At 38.1% G+C, this 12,211-nt stretch overlaps 1 non-coding gene across 1 annotated transcript; it reads left to right on the top strand.

Moving 5' to 3' along the window:
* Positions 1-108, top strand: LOC130983911 (small nucleolar RNA R71). The gene has a single exon (XR_009087879.1). It is a non-coding gene; the product is annotated as a small nucleolar RNA R71 (small nucleolar RNA).
* The last annotated feature ends 12,103 nt before the right edge of the window (positions 109-12,211 follow it).

Raw genomic sequence — 12,211 nt, 5'->3', positions numbered from 1 at the left:
AAGCATGTCAGAGGGACACTTTTTGATCAATTGTTTGTATCTTTCCCAAGCTTCATAGAGGGATTCACCTTCCTTCTGTCTGAAGGTTTGGACTTCCACTCTAAGCTTACTCAATTTTTGAGGTGGAAAGAACTTTGCCAAGAAGGCATTGACTAGCTTTTCCCAAGAGTTCAGGCTTTCTTTAGGTTGTGAGTCCAACCATATCCTAGCTCTGTTTCTTACAGCAAAAGGGAATAGCATAAGTCTGTAGACCTCAGGATCAACCCTATTAGTCTTGACAGTGTCACAGATTTACAAGAATTCAGCTAAAAACTGATGAGGATCTTCCAATGGAAGTCCATGGAACTTGCAATTCTGTTGCATTAGAGAAACTAATTGAGGCTTAAGCTCAAAGTTGTTTGCTCCAATGGCAGGGATAGAGATACTTCTCCCATAGAAGTCGGGAGTAGGTGCAGTAAAGTCACCCAGCACCTTCCTTGCATTGTTGGCATTGTTGTTGTTTTTGGCTGTCATGTCTTCTTCTTGTTTGAAGATTTCTGTTAGGTCCTCTACAGAGAGTTGTGCTTTAGCTTCTCTTAGCTTTCGCTTCAAGGTCCTTTCAGGTTCAGGGTCAGCCTCAACAAGAATGCTTTTGTCTTTGTTCCTGCTCATATGAAAGAGAAGAAAATAAGAAAATATGGAATTCTCTATGTCACAGTATAGAGATTCCTTGAGGTGTCAGAGGAAAAGAAGAAGGAGAGGGTAGAAGAAGAATTCGAACTTATCTAGAAAGATAGAATTCGAATTGTGCATTGAGGAGGAGTGTTAGTCCATAAATAGAAGGATGTGAGAAGAGGGGAAGAAATTTTTGAAAATAAATTAAAAAGATTTTAAAAACATTTTGAAAAATTGAAGAATGATTTTCGAAAAATATGATTGGGAAAGAAATAAAGTGATTTTTGAAAAAGACTTTGAAATTAGAAATCAAAAAGATATGATTGAAAACTATTTTGAAAAAAATGTGATTAATAAGATATGATTGAAAAGTTATGGTTTTAAAAAGATATGATTGAAAAGATATGATTGAAAAATAATTTAAAAAGATTTGATTTTGAAAATTAATGACTTGGCTAACAAGAAATTTAAAAGATATGATTCAGACATTAAACCTTTCTCAACAAAAAAGGCAACATAATTGAAATGTTGAATCAAATCATTAATTGTTAGCAAGTATTTTTGAAAAATGGAAAGAAATTGATTTTGAAAATATATGATTGAAAAGATATGATTTGAAAATGATTTGATTTTGAAAAATTATGAAAACTTGAAAAAATTTTGAATTAAAAATAGAATCTTTCCTCTTGTGCCATCCTGGCGTTAAACGCCCAGAATGGTATCCATTCTGGAGTTTAACGCCCAGCCAGATAACGCCACCTGGCTGGCGTTTAAACGCCAGTTTTCCTTCCTCACTGGACGTTTTGAATGTCCAGCTTTTTCTGTGTAATTCCTCTGCTATATGTTCTGAATCTTCAATTCTCTGTATTATTGACTTGAAAAGACACAAATTAAAATTTTTTTTGAATTTTTAATGATGAGGAATAATCAAAATGAAACTAAGATCAAATAAACAATACATGCAAGACACCAAACTTAGAAGTTTGTATACTACTGACACTAACAAATTGAGAATGCATATGAAAAACAACAAAACACTCAAGACAAGAGAATTTAAAGATCAGAGCAAGGAAATCATCAAGAACAACTTGAAGATCAATGAAGAACATAATGCATGAAAATTAGAAGACTAAAAACATGCAATGGACACCAAACTTAAAATTAGACACTAGACTCAAACAAGAAACACAAAATTATTTTTTGGTTTTAAGATTTTATAATTTTTTGGATTTTTCGAAAATTATATGAAAAAGAAAATAAAGAGATTCAAAATTTTTAATAAGAATTCCAGGAATCATGCAATGTTAGTCTAAAGCTTCAATCTAAAGAAATTAGACATGGCTAGCCAAGCTTCAGCAGGACATTACATCAAGAGCTAAATTGATGAGAATCAATCAGCTTTGGTGATGATAAGAACATCACCTTGAAACACTAGAATTCATTCTTAAGAACTCTGAAGAAAAAATACCTAAGCTAAGCAACATGATGAACCGTCAGTTGTCCAAACTCAAATAATCCCCGGCAACGGCGCCAAAAACTTGGTGCACGAAATTATGATCATCAATGGCACCATCAACATGGTACGCTCAATTGCAATCTCAACTCTTTATCACAACTTCGCACAACTAACCAGCAAGTGCACTGGGTCGTCTAAGTAATAAACCTTACGCGAGTAAGGGTCGATCCCACGGAGATTGTTGGTATGAAGTAAGCTATGGTCATCTTGTAAATCTCAGTCAAGTAGATTCAAATGGTTATGGATGATTTATGAATAAAGCATAAAATAAAGATAGAGATACTTATGTAATTCATTGGTGAGAATTTCAGATAAGCGTATGGAGATGCTTTGTCCCTTCCGTCTCTCTGCTTTCCTACTGTCTTCATCCAATCCTTCTTACTCCTTTCCATGGCAAGCTGTATGTTGGGCATCACTATTGTCAGTGGCTACAGTCCCGTCCTCTCAGTGAAAATGTTCAACACGCTCTGTCACAGCACGGCTATTCAGCTGTCGGTTCTCGATCATGTCGGAATAGAATCTAGTGATTTTTTTGCGTCTGTCACTAACGCCCCACAATCGCGAGTTTGAAGCTCGTCACAGTCATTCAATCCTTGAATCCTACTCAGAATACCACAGACAAGGTTTAGACCTTCCAGATTCTCTTGAATGCCGCCATCAATTCTAGCTTATACCACGAAGATTCCGATTAAGGGATCCAAGAGATATCCACTCAATCTAAGGCAGAACGGAGGTGGTTGTCAGGCACATGTTTATAGGTGAGAATGATGATGAGTGTCACGAATCATCACATTCATCAAGTTGAGGAACAAGTGATATCTTAGAACAAGAATAAGCCGAATTGAATAGAAGAACAATAGTAATTGCATTAATACTCGAGGTAAAGCAGAGCTCCACACCTTAATCCATGGTGTGTAGAAACTCCACCGTTGAAAATACATAAGAACAAGGTCTAGGCATGGCCGAGAGGCCAGCCCCCAAAACGTGATCTAAGATAGCATAAAACTCTCCAAGATTGCTACCCCAATAAGAATACAATAGTAAAAGGTCCTATTTGTAGAGAACTAGTAGCTTAGGGTTTACAAAGATGAGTAAATGACATAAAAATCCACTTCCGGGCCCACTTGGTGTGTGCTTGGGCTGAGCATTGAAGCTTCTATGTGTAGAGACTTTTCTTGGAGTTAAACGCCAGCTTTGGTGCCAGTTTGGGCGTTTAACTCTCATTCTTGTGCCAGTTCCGGCGTTAAACGCTAGAATTCTTGAGCTGACTTGAAACGCCTATTTGGGCCATCAAATATCGGGCAAAGTATGGATTATTATACATTGCTGGAAAGCCCAGGATGTCTACTTTCCAACGCAGTTAAGAGCCCGCCAATTGGGCTTTTGTAGCTCCAGAAAATTCACTTCGAGTGCAGGGAGGTCAGAATCCAACAGCATCTACAGTCCTTTTCAGCCTCTGAATCAGATTTTTGCTCAGGTCCCTCAATTTCAGCCAGAAAATACCTGAAATCATAGAAAAACACACAAACTCATAGTAAAGTCCAGAAAAGTGAATTTTAACTAAAAACTAATAAAAATATAATAAAAACTAACTAAAACATACTAAAAACAATGCCAAAAAGTGTATAAATTATCCGCTCGTCACACTTCAATTTGGAGCATGCAACCATATTGAACCTTTCTTAACAACTCTTGCCACTAACCATCTTCCTCTTACTCTTGATTCCACAAAGAGCTCTAAGTTGATCATCTGTCTTCAGTAGCCCATATTCAAGTGGGAAAGTAAGGGTTAAGGATAGGAATTTTACCCACTTGAATGTTGTATTGGATGGTGATGGCTTTGGAAGAGGTCTTGCAAGCTCCACTCCCTTGATTTCTTCTTTGAATTCTTCTACCTCTTTGCAAGCTTCCTCAATTTCAACCTCTTCCTCTTGGTAGCTTTCTTCTAATTCAATCACTTCTTCATTGCTTTACCAAGGGCATGGGAGGTTGTGCATCTTCCTCTTCTTCCATATGTGAGGGTAGAAAGTTCTCTAATTCACTTAAGTATAAACTCATTTGATTGGTTTCCTCACTTTCTTCCATAGGATCTTGCATTGTATCTCTTGGGAAGGAATTTTTCTTGTTCCTCTTCCTGGTTCTTGATCATCGTCTGCACATATTTCTCTACATTTTTGACACTTGTCTTTATATCATGTAGGAATTCTTTCATGAGAAGCTTAAGATCTGATGGTATTTGAGATGGATAAGGAGATGGTGGCTCTTGATATGCATAAGAAGGAGATGATGGTTCTTGATAAGTGTAAAAAGAGGATGGTTCTTGGTATGAATAGGGAGGTGGTGGTTCTTGGTATGAATATGGAGATGGTGGTTCTTGATATAAATATGGAGGTGGTGGCCCTTGATAATTGGAACATGGAGCATTGAAGTTTCTTTGGTTTTGACTTTGCCAACCAAAATTTGGATAGTTCCTCCATCCACCATAATATGAATCATTACTCGGGTGTGAGTAGTAACCCATGTGATTTCTCTCCATTATTTTTCCTTAGCATAAAACACCAAAAAGGATTAAACGCACCATGTGGTAAACAGGAAAGCAAAGAAGAAAGAACAGAATTCTAAGAATTAAAATAAAAGTAACTAGAAAATACCAAATTTAATTTCAGAAATTAAGAAAAATATTGGTGCTATTTATTTATTTAAATTTTTTCTTTTTTTTTGAATTTTTTAAAATAAAATTTAAATAAAATTAAAACTAAAACGCCTAGTCTAAGCAATCAAACAACTGATAGTTGTTAATCACAGTCGATCCCCGGCAACGGCGCCAAAAACTTGGTGCGGTGATTTAATACCCATAAACTAACCGGCAAGTGCACCGGGTCCTACCAAGTAATACCTCAGGTGAGTGAGGGTCGATCCCACGAGGATTGATGGACTAAGCAATAATGGTTAAATGATTTACTTAGTTAGGCAAGAAGAAAATGGTTTTGAGATGTTCAAAAGGTTTAAGTTGAAAATGACTCCAAAACATCAGAAGGGAGGTACACAAGTAAATAAGTTGAAATTAAAATATGGGAGAAAATAGTTAAGGTTTCAGAGTTATCTATTTTTCCGGATTAACTTTTCTTACTAACTATTTTAATCATGTAGGATTTAATTTATGGCGAACTATATGTGACTAGACCCTAATTCCTTAGACCTTTCTAGTCTCCTCTAAAATTCATTAACTACCAATTCCTTGGTTAATTAATTCCAATTAGAAGCTACATGATCAAATTCCAGTTTATATGCCACAAAAACTTTAATTACCCAAAAATAAAAGGATTATATGTCATGTATCCCGTTAAATCCAGATAATTAAAATTTAGGAGAATATATTTTCAAGCTGTTGTTCAAGTAAAGAGCTTTTCCAAGTTTTACAAGAACTCAAATAGAAAGAGGGTCATACTTCCGTTCCACCCAAATTTATAAGATAAAGAGCAAAAATAATTCTTAAATTATAAATCCATACATGAATTAAAATAGAAAAAGCAATAAAATCAATCCATACAAATAGACAGAGCTCCTAACCTTAACAATGGAGGTTTAGTTGCTCATGGTTCAGAGAAAAATAGGATTCTCATAAAATGTACAGAGTTCCAATCTGATGGCATCCTCTAATTTACCTAATGAAATCCCTTTTTATAACTAATCCTAATATCTTTTCCTAACTTAAAAATCAAATTTGAATTTAAATCAAAATTAATTATAAAAATCATCAAGTCTTCAATTGATAGATGGGAACCACTTGATTCCTTCACTCTGCAGCCTCTGATCTGTGCTTTCCTGGGCTGGAAACTGGGTCAAAACAGCCCAGAAATCACCCCCAGCATTTTTTTGCGTTTTCTACACGTGGTGCATGTCACGCAGACGCCTCAGTCACGCGTAAGCGTCGATGATCTTTTTCGCAAGTCACGCAGACGCGTCGGTCACGCGCACGCGTTGCTGAGCAAATCTTCAAATCATGCGTACGCGTCAGTCACATGGACACGTTGCATTGGAAAGCTCCAAATCACGCACACGCGTCAGTCACGCGTACGCGTCGCTCCTCGCTGCCATGTCCTTTGATTCTTGTGCTACAGAAACTCCACCAAATCCAGCCGAATGTTACCTAAAGTAAACAAAATTGTAAAAGACTCAAAGTAGCATCCATATTGGCTAAAAGATAATTAATTCTTTATTAAACTCAACAAATTAGATGCAAATTCACTAGGAAAAGATATGAAAGATGCTCACGCATCGTTAATATGGTTAAAATTGACTTTATGAGGGTAATTAATCCTCCTAAGTCAAGTTTGACTAGTAAATAATAAATATTAGTTTACCATTGGTTTATTTTCCTCACTACAGACTTTTTGAGCCAGAAATTCACTTCAATGACGATTTTGCGTGCACCGAGAAAAACTCTTGTAACAAAAAATTTGGAAACCAGTGGTAAAAATAATTCCTACCTTGATAATTGTATCCCAAGATTAATATTAGCCATTCATTTATGATTTATTTCTTTAAGAATAAATATTAGCCATTAATTATTTTACCACACGGTAAAATTTACTCCGAATCGAAGTTCTTACTAGTATTCCGCAAACGACTCCTAAAGACCTCAAATCTTCTTACTTGCCACCCAAGTAACTTGTCTCTCCTTCTCAGCCTCTGAGCCGAGACTATCTCAGCCTTTTACCCCTCTCTACTGTGCATTTAACCTCGAGTAACTTATTGCGGTTAATTGCAGATAAGCTCGACATGCAAGCGCTGACTAAGCTTCCTCATTTTCACGTTCCTTATTCATTTGAAGCCCAGCCCTTGACCACGAAAATTCCATCCCCTTTTACCGACATAAATTCAGCAAGACTTTGATTTTTTATTTAAGGAAGCATTGGCCACTAAATTCACAAAATACTTTACATATTTTTACACTTTTTTGACCGAATTCTTGAGAGAGAAAGAGAGAAAATTTTTGCACCTATTCTCTGCGTCCCGGTCCCAATTTTAAATCTTCTTCCATTGTTCTTCAAGTGTTCTTCAAGGACTCAAACCATACAAGCACAAACTGTTGCCCGTTTTCGCTAATCCTTGCGTTTATACCGAAATTTCAGCTAGGTAAACTCTTGTTCTTTCTCCTTTCCTTTTCTATTTTTAAATAGTAGCTATGATGAGTTCCTACTCTCCTCCATGTATAGAGAACTTCTCTTGAAACACCCATGGAGTATGCCTAAGGAGTTAGAGAGATTCGAGCTCAAAGTGGTTGAATTTCGATGTTTTTGCGATACTTTCGGCCAAAAACAAAACTACATCATCACCAGTTGTGCTTCTGCCCTTGTATGCACGTTTTTCAGTGTGTCAAAGGTTCAATAACTGAATTACATAAGAGGTAAGGATTAGGATTTGTTAGAATATGTTTGTGCTTGCTTTCGGTGTTTATATGAGCCACTTTGTGGTAATTTTGTGCTTGATTTTTAATTCTGAAAATTCAGTGATACTTATATGTTTTTGGACTGTTATTTGAGTGGTATATGAAGCTTATTTGCCTCTGGAAAATATATGGGATAGTCAAAAATTATATGAAGCACTTGGGGTTTAAGTTTCAAGCGTTAAAAGTCACTAAAAGTAGATAAAAATAAAAAATTACACCCTTGAAAATCTAGCCACTAAATGATCATGAAAATCATGTGTATAAGGGTTAGAAAGAGGTTAGAAAACTGATTTTAATCCTATGAAACAAAGGTGTAAAAGTAAAAAAGGTGTTATGGTCATTTTTGGATAAAAAGAGAGTGAAAAATATAATTTAAATAAAAAATAAATAAAATTCTAAAATTAGTATCATTAGGGGTAAAATATTAATGATATAAATTAATTAGGTCAAAATTATAATTACAATAAAATTTCGGGCCTAAATAAAAGCTTTAGAAAAAAATATAGAAGTAAAATAGTAAAAAGTGATAACTAGAATAAGTAAATAAATTAATAAAGGGTAAAATGATCTTTTAGGTCCCTAAGGGTAGAATTGACATTAGTTAAAAGTATTAAGGATAATTTGGTCATAGAAAAATATTAGGATTAATCCGGTAACATTTTGACGCTAAATCAGGTTAAATGATAAAACTAGAGTACTTAGGAGTATATTAGTAATTTTAGGCATAAAGTCAAATTAAAATTTTTTTAATTAACTTAATGGAAGGTAAGAAAGTCATTTAATAAAAATATGAACGTGGAATGATAAAGTAATAACACTAGTGGTGAAAGCGTCACTAAAAGTCTAAAGAAAATGGTAAAAGAGAAGTCATGTACAAAAGGATAAAATTGAAAATATATAAAAGTACTGTTCATACCATAGGTCGAGCTATCCGACCCGGGTTGTTTGGCGAACAAGTCGACCGACCTCTTCAGATTAGAACCACCCGACCTCTTCTCAAAGAGTTCGGCCAAATCACCAGGAGAGCCCAAAAAAGGGCCCAAACAGAGGAACACGACCCAAATCCAAAGGCAGCCCAAGCCTATAGAGATAAGGGCGGTTCCCCTGAAGATAAGATGACTTCACTCAAAGATAAGATAAGATAACTATCTTATCTCCAGGAAAGGTCACTCCACACCATTATAAATACACTGGTGTACCCAGGTATAACTCATATTCTGATTCTACTAAAAACTTGCTTAATACCCTTGCTAACTTAAGCATCAGAGTCCCTTGTAGGTACTACCACCCTTCGGTGACAAAGGATCAGCAGCATTGCCAGTCCAACAAGTCGGACGCAACAGCTCCGGTCGCCACACATAAGCCGGACCCGTCATCTCCGATCAGTACAGAAGATATCGTCCAAGATTGACCTACAGTTTTAGGTAACCCTCAGAACATTGGCGCCGTTACTGGGGACCTGTAAGTCATCCCATCATCATGGCGGATAACCTGAACAATGACCATAACTCTAATGTGGAGAACAGAACATCACACAAGAACGTGGAGGTTACACTAAACGATACTTCTCAACCTAACAAAGACAAAGACTCCCCAAGCACAGGACCTATGGAAGCACTTCAGGATCGCCTAAAACAACTCGAAAAAGAGGTCGAATATCAGCGGAAATCCGATAAAGACCTACAAAGGGAAGTTAGGCGACGCCGCAAATTAGAAGATAAGCTCCAAAAGCTCGAAGCTGATCTCAAAACTAAAATAACTCGATCTAGTCACAAGGATAATTCCCGCAAGGATCAAGACCCATTCACCAAAGAGATCATGAAGGCCAAAATCCCAAAAAACTTCAAACCTCCCGATATGACTTTATATGATGGCACATCAGATCCCGGCCATCATCTCAGCAATTTCTGAAGCAGAATATATCTCACCGACGTCTCAGACGCCACTCAATGCAAAGTTTTCCCAACCACCTTAACAAAAGCAGCAATTAAATGGTTCGACAATCTGCCCCCCAGGTCCATCTCAAGCTTTGACGACTTAGCCGAAAAGTTTCTAGCCAGATTTTCCATCCAGAAGGACAAAACTAAACACGCTCCAAGTCTTCTAGGGATCAAGCAAGGAGATCGGGAAAGTCTTTGTAGCTACATGGAAAGATTCAACAAAGCATGTCTAGACATTCAAAGTCTGCCAGCTGAAGCAGCCATTATGGATCTCATCAATGGCCTACGAGAGGGACCTTTTAGTCAATCCATATCAAAGAAACATCCCACATCTCTGAATGAAGTACAAGAACGAGTAGAAAAATACATCAACATGGAGAAAAACTCTCGACTAGGAGAAACCACAAAATCTGGATTCTCCAACTCCTCCCGAGATAAAGACAAAGATTCCAAGAAAAAAGATGATCCGCATGGAGAGAAGATTAAGAAATTCCACAATTACACCCCTCTTCGGGTGTCTCTTGTGAAAGTTTACAGAGAAGTATGCCACATGGAGAAGATTCCACCACCCCGTCCACTCAAAAGCAAAAAGGGAGGAGGAAACTGGACGGAATATTGCATCTATGAACATCCCACCAATGAGTGCTTCGACTTGAAAAATGTCATAGAGAAATTGGTAAGGGAGGGGAGACTAGATTGGTACCTAGCTAGTAAGACAGATGAGCCCAGAAAAAGAAGAAGAGACGAAGAGGTTGGCCGCTCAGAACGACCACCTCGTACCCCGGAGAGGCATGTTCACATGATACATGGGGGATTCGCAGGAGGAGGAATCTCCAAATCATCTCGCAAAAAAAACCCCAAAGAAGTGTACCATGTTGGAGGAGAAGAGATACACGACCTCCCTGCTATCACCTTTACTAAAGAGGACGCAGCTGGCGTCATTATAGGACATGACGATCCTATGGTCATCACTATCATGTTGGCCAATGCCAATCTACACCGAACACTGGTGGACCAAGGAAGCTCGGCCGACATTTTATTCAAGACAGCCTTCGACAAGCTCGTCCTAGAAGAAAAAGAGCTCAGAGCATATCCAAACAGCTTATTTGGACTTGGAGACACACCAATCCAACCACTCGGTTACATCTCACTACACACAACCTTTGGAAAAGGGAACCGGTCTAGGACCCTCAACATAGACTACCTCGTGGTCGACGTGAACTCAGCATACAATGCCTTAATAGGTCGGACAACTCTAAACCAGCTCGGAGCAGTAGTCTCAACTCCACACCTATGCATGAAGTTTCCAACTACAGAAGGGATCGCTACAGTAAAAGGAAACCAGAAGATGGCCCGCCGCTGTTACAACAAAAGTCTAAATATCAGAGGCAAAGGAGAAGAAATCCACACCATCAAACTCGGAGGAGTTCGAGGTCGAGAAGAATTCTGTCCAAAACCAAAAGGTGGGATAGAAAAAGTCCAGATTGGAGATGTCCCGGACAAAACAACCAACGTTGGCACAATTCTTAAAGAGGATATAAAAAAGTCCCTCATACAGTTCTTAAAAGATAACATCAACCTCTTCGCATGAAAAGCCGCAGACATGCCGGGCATAGACCCCAAGCTAATGTGCCACAAACTGGCAGTATATATAGGGTCTTGGCTAACACAGCAAAGGCATAGAAAGCTCGGACCAGAAAGATCCCAAGCTGTCGAGGAACATGTATGAGCCCTACTGATTCATCAGAGAGGTCAAATACCCATTATGGCTAGCCAACATGGTCTTAGTGAAAAAATCAAATGGGAAGTGGCGGATGTGCACTGACTACACTGATCTCAACAAAGCTTGCCCAAAAGATCCCTATCCACTCCCAAGCATCGATACTCTGGTGGACGCCTCTTCCGGTTACAAGTACCTCTCATTTATGGACACTTATTCAGGATACAATCAAATCCCAATGTATCCGCTTGATCAAGAAAAAACTTCATTTTTAACTCCCAAAGCAAACTACTGTTACATCATCATGCCCTTCGGACTCAAAAACGCAGGAGCTACTTACCAAAGGTTAATGAACAAAGTCTTTGCAGAGCACATCGGAAAACTAATGGAGGTATATGTAGACGACATGTTAGTAAAAACACGAAGCGAGGAGTCACTACTGTCCGACCTCGCCCAAGTAGTCAATACTATAAGAAAACATGGCATGCGACTTAATCCTGCAAAGTGCACCTTTGCAGTAGAGGCAGGCAAGTTCTTGGGTATTATGCTCACACAAAGAGGAATCGAGGTAAACCCAGACAAATGCCAAGCTATACTCGACATGAAGAGTCTGACGTATGTTAAAGAGGTACAACAACTCAATAGAAGATTGGCAGCCTTGTCCAGATTCCTAGCTGGATCAGCAATAAGATCCCTCCCCTTCTACGCCACCCTATGGAAGGGAAAAAAGGTTTGAATGGATGGCGGAGTGCGAGCAAGCCTGCTAGGATTTCAAAAGATTTCTAGGACAACCACATATTCTAACCCGACCACGGGAAGGAGAACCGCTCGTATTATACCTCGCAGTAGGAAATCGGGCAGTAGCTTCGGCATTAATCCAAGAAGATGATAGTGAACAACAACCTATAGAAAAAATAGAAAAATTTGCC

The sequence above is a fragment of the Arachis stenosperma genome, chromosome 5, assembly GCF_014773155.1.
Source record: "Arachis stenosperma cultivar V10309 chromosome 5, arast.V10309.gnm1.PFL2, whole genome shotgun sequence".
NCBI classification, from domain to species: Eukaryota; Viridiplantae; Streptophyta; class Magnoliopsida; order Fabales; family Fabaceae; genus Arachis; species Arachis stenosperma.
Note: the sequence above shows the minus strand (reverse complement) of the source record. Positions and strands in the feature narration are given on the sequence as shown.